Source organism: Capsicum annuum, chromosome 4, assembly GCF_002878395.1.
Source record: "Capsicum annuum cultivar UCD-10X-F1 chromosome 4, UCD10Xv1.1, whole genome shotgun sequence".
Lineage (NCBI taxonomy): Eukaryota > Viridiplantae > Streptophyta > Magnoliopsida > Solanales > Solanaceae > Capsicum > Capsicum annuum.
Genome location: NC_061114.1, coordinates 194,100,764 through 194,105,837, shown reverse-complemented (window position 1 = coordinate 194,105,837; position 5,074 = coordinate 194,100,764).

Genomic DNA, 5,074 nt, shown 5'->3' with positions numbered 1-5,074 from the left:
TGAGGAAAAAACTAATAAATATACGAAAAAACCATATGCATGTGTAACCATTTTATTTACTACTATATATAAAATTTCCGAAATAACCTTGGTAGTCATTTAATAAATAACAAAAAGATATTTATAAAAAAATTCTACCATGTATAATTGAATTACAGAGGTCTAAATAAAAATATTATTAAAATAATACATGAGGACAAAACTAATAAATATAAGAAAAAAGCAATATGCATGTGTAACCATTTTGTTGCACCATAAAAATAGAGACAAAACTAATAAATATAAGGAAAAAAACATATGCATGTGTAATCATTTAATTTACTCCTATATATAAAATTAGTGAAATACCTTTGGTAGTCATTTAATAAGGAACGAAAAGATATTTATAAAAAAATACTACCATATATAATTCAATTACAAAGGTCCAAATAAAAATATTATTAAAATAATATATGAGGACAAAACTAATAACTATTAGAAGAAATCAATATGCATGTGTAACCATTTTATTTACTATTATATACAAAATTACTGAAATACCCTTGGTAGTCATTTAATAAGGAATAAAAAGATATTTATAAGAAAATACTACCATGTATAATTCAATTACAAAGGTCTAAATAAAAATATTATTAAAATAATATACGAGGATATAACTAATAAATATAAGAAAAAAGCAATATACATGTGTAACCTTTTTATTGCATCATAAAAATAAGGACAAAACTAATAAATATAAGAAAAAAATCATATGCACGTGTAATCATTTTATTTACTACTATATATAAGTAAAGGTTGGGTGACTAAAATTACCGAAATACCCTTGGTAGTCACCCCAACCTTCACTTATATATAGTAGTAAAAAAAATAAAAATAATAATACATAAATAGAATAGAAATAGAAATAATCGTATTAATGGTAATAGTTAAAAAAAAAATGAAAGAAAGAGAATATGACAAATTAGTAGTACTACAAAATCATTACTTATATATTAGTAGAAATAATAACCCAGTCTAATCTATATCTATATCTATAATGTCTATTTATAATCAATAGCTATAATCTATCTATAATCTATATCTATACCTATAATATATTAAAAGTGTGAAGAGCCTTAAAAATATTGTTTGAACCACTACAAGAAAGAAGACATCTACCAACAAAAAATTTTGTTGCCATATATTGATTGTTGTTGCGAAATGTACTTTTGGCAATGATTAAAAAGTTGTTGCATACCGTTGCAATTACAACCGTTGCAAAGACTTTTTGCCAACAAAAAACAAATTGATGTTAAAAGTCTAACTTAAGGCAACAAAAAATTGTTGCCATAAACAATGTTTTTGTTGTTAAAAGATCATGAAGTTGTGGCTTGTGAAAATATTTAACCACAAAAATTATTGTTGCATTAAATTAAGTTTTTTGCTAACAATATTAGTTGTTGCAGAATGTCAGTTAAGAATGATATAGAACTTTAGCAACAACATCAGAAACGTAGTTAATCCATACACAATTCAAATTTTCTTTGAAAAACCTCTCAAAATGTATATTTTATACTAGATACTGTAGTCCGTGTTAGCACGGGTCCAATATATATTATTTACGTTATCTCAATTTATGCAGCACAATTAGCATTTGGAGTGTCAAACAAATTTTTATTAATACAAATTTTTAAATAATTTAAGTTGGTAATCATTGTGATTTATAGTATCTTATGTAATTTAATAATTTATGTTACTCGCTTTGTCTCAATTTCAGAATTTAGTGAGTCAATCAATTTTTTTTTACTAATATATTTTTAAAATATTTTAAGTTGTTAATCTTTGTGATTTTGGTATCTTTTAATGTAATTTCAAATATTTTATGTTACTTGCTTTATCACAACTTATGTGACACTATTAGAATTTCAAAAGTCAATCATATTTTCTACTATATGTTTTTAAAATGTTATAAGATGCTAATAGTAATGACTTATAATTTTTTTTTTTTGCATAATTTTAAATTATATAATATTTTACCAAAATAAAGTAAATAAATTAAAATAAAAAAAGTACTAAATTTTCAAAATATTTTAAATTCGAAAACATCATTTGGATCAACAACTTACTAAATTAAAACAATAAAACATGCAAATTATGAAATGCCAAAACTATCTCAAATTTATGTGACACAAATATAATTTGGATAATCAATCAGATTCTTAATATGTTTTTAAATATTTTAAATTGTTAGCTATTGTAATTTATAATATTTTTATGTAATTTTCAAATAATATATGTTACTCTCCATATCCAAATTTTTGTGGCATTAATAGTCAATTATATTCTTAAAATAATTTAAATTTTTAATTATCATGACTTATAATACTTTTTCTTTTATTCCAATTTATTTAGCACTAAAATAAATTCGAGAGTCAACCAAATTTTATGATTGAAGCAGCGAAGTGGATATGTCCTAAATGACTTATAATATCTAATTAGAAGTGATATAGCAGAATTACTATAAGAAAATATTTGTGAAAAAAATTAAAGTCTCATATAAGATGTCATGTTAATTTAAAACATCAAGAATTAATTTATCATTTTATGTCTATTTTATTTATATTAAACATTATTAATTTTTTAATACCTAAATGGCTTATAATAATTAATTAGGAGTGATATAGTAAAATTACGATTGAAACAGCTGAATTAGACATGTCATAAATGTATATTTTACCTTTTTTTTAGTAAATATTATTAATTTTCTTATATGTAAATGTCTTACAATAATTAATTAGGGGTAATATAGTAAAATCATGGAGCAAACATACTTGTGAATTATTTTAAATGAGTCTCATATAAGATATCCTATTAATTTAAAAGATCAAGAATTAATTTACCATTTATATCTATTTTATTATTTATTAAATATTATTAATTTTTTTAATAACTGGTTGACTTATAATAAATAATTTGAGGTGATATAATAAAACTACGATTAAAGTAGCTAAAACAGACATGTCATAAATGTCTATTTTACTTTTTTTTTTTTAATTAAGTATTATTAATTTTCTTATATATAAATGACTTAAACTAATTAATTAGGGATAATATAGTAAAATCACGGAGCAGCTGAAGCAGGTGAAGAAGCAGGCATGTTGACGAAGAGCTGCCTGCTTCTTCACTCTTATTAATAGTACTAGATACTGTAGCCAGTGCCAGCACGGGCCCAACATATGTTATTTACGTTATCTCAATTTATGTAGCACAAATAGCATTTGGAGTGTCAATCAAATTTTTATTAATATAAAATTCTAAATAATTTAAGTTACTAATCATTGTGATTTATATGATCTTTTATGTAATTTAGTAATTTATGTTACTCGCTTTGTCCCAATTTTAGAATTTATGAGTCAGTCAAATTTTTTTACTAATATATTTTTCAAAATATTTTAAGTTTTTAATCTTTGTGCTATTAGTATCTTTTAATGTAATTTCAAATAATTTATGTTACTTGCATTATCGCAACTTATGTGACACTATCAGAATTTCAAAAGTCAATCATATTTTTTACTATATATTTTTAAAATATTATAAGATGTTAATTGTTATGACTTATAATTATTTTTTTGCATAATTTTTAAATATATAATATTTTACCAAATAAAGTAAATAAATTAAAATAAACAAAGTACTAAATTTTTAAAACATGTTAAATTCGAAAATATCATTTGGATCAACAAATTACTAAATTAAAATAATAAAATATGCAAATTATAAAATGTTAAAACTATCCCGAATTTACGTGACACAAATATAATTTAGATAATCAATCAAATTCTTAATATGTTTTTAAATATTTTAAATTGTTAGCTATTGTAATTTATAATATTTTTTTTATGTAATTTTTAAATAATATATGTTACTCTCCTTATCCAATTTTTGTGGCAGTGATATTTCATTATATTCTTAAAATAATTTAAATTTTTAATTATTATGATTTATAATACTTTTTCTTTTAATCCAATCTAAGTAGCACTGAAATAAATTCGAGAGTCAATCAAATTTTATGATTGAAGCAGTGAAGTGGATATGTCCTAAATGACTTATAATACCTAATTAGAAGTGATATAACAAAATTACTATGAGAAAATATTTGTGAAAAAAATTTAAATGAGTCTTATATAAGATGTCATGTTAATTTAAAATATCAAGAATTAATTTATCATTTTATGTCAATTTTATTTTTATTAAATATTATTAAATTTTTAATACCTAAATGACTTATAATGATTAATTTGGGGTGATATGATAAAATTACGGTTGAAGCAGCTGAAGTATACATGTCATAAATGTCTATTTTTACCTTTTTTTAATTAAATATTATTAATTTTCTTATATGTAAATGTTTTACAATAATTATTAGGGGTAATATAGTAAAATCATGGAGCAAACATACTTGTGAATTTTTTAAAACAAATCTAATATAAGATGTTCTATTAATTTAAAACATCAAGAATTGATTTATCATTTATAACCATCTTATTATTTATTAAATATTATTAATTTTTTAATACTTAGATGACTTATAATAATTATTTTAAGATGATATAATAAAACTACAATTGAAGCAGATAAAACAAACATGTCATAACTTGTGGTGTGAATGAACCATAGTGCCAGGCTTATTGGTTTGCTCATGCTCATAGTCGTACAAAAAAAGATAAATATAATGACATTTTGATAAAGATGAGCTATAAAAGTACATTGGTACAGATTTAAGAAAAATTTTAGATTTTCTAATTTCGATAAAAATCAAATCATGTGAGTTCATTTGATTGGAAACAAGTTAACTCGGGATAAGAATAACTTACTCTAGTATCGTTATTCCACCTTCAATGTGGAATAAAATAACACTACAATCGGGGAATAACTAATTTCAGGATAAGTTATACCGTGATTTTATTCCAACAAAATATGAGACAAACTCATCCTAAAATTAATTAAATATATTTATGAAAAACTTTTCGTTATTAAAAGTCATCAAAATTTCACTGTTTTTCTTAATTTAAAAGTTGAAATTAATTAAATATAT